Consider the following 477-nt stretch of genomic DNA (forward strand, 5'->3'; position numbering starts at 1 on the left):
CACCTTTAGCCCTCAAAACTGCTAGCACCCGCCGTGGCATTGATTCCACAAGGCGCTGATAGGTAGTCTGAAGTATCTGGTACCAAGCGCTCACCAACTGGTCATGCAAATCCCTCACATTGCGAGGGGTTAGCGTGGCAACACGGATTTGGTTTTCCAAGTAGGACTACAAATGCTCTATTGGATTAAGGTCAGGTGAATTTGGGGGCCAAGACATGACTTGAAAGTCACTGGAATGTTCCTCGAACCAATCCATGACGATTCGACCCTTATGACATGGTGCATAATCCTGTTGGTAAACACCATCACACGCAGGAAAAACTGTTGCCATGAATGCGGGAACCTGGTCCGCAACTATGTTCAAGTAGCTTACAGACGTCAGGGATTGTTCTATGAGGATTATGGGTCCTAATGCGCCCCATGAAAACATTGTTCCTGGGCGAGAAACCATGAAAACCTGGGCGAGACCTTTGTTAT

Source organism: Parasteatoda tepidariorum, chromosome 8, assembly GCF_043381705.1.
Source record: "Parasteatoda tepidariorum isolate YZ-2023 chromosome 8, CAS_Ptep_4.0, whole genome shotgun sequence".
Lineage (NCBI taxonomy): Eukaryota > Metazoa > Arthropoda > Arachnida > Araneae > Theridiidae > Parasteatoda > Parasteatoda tepidariorum.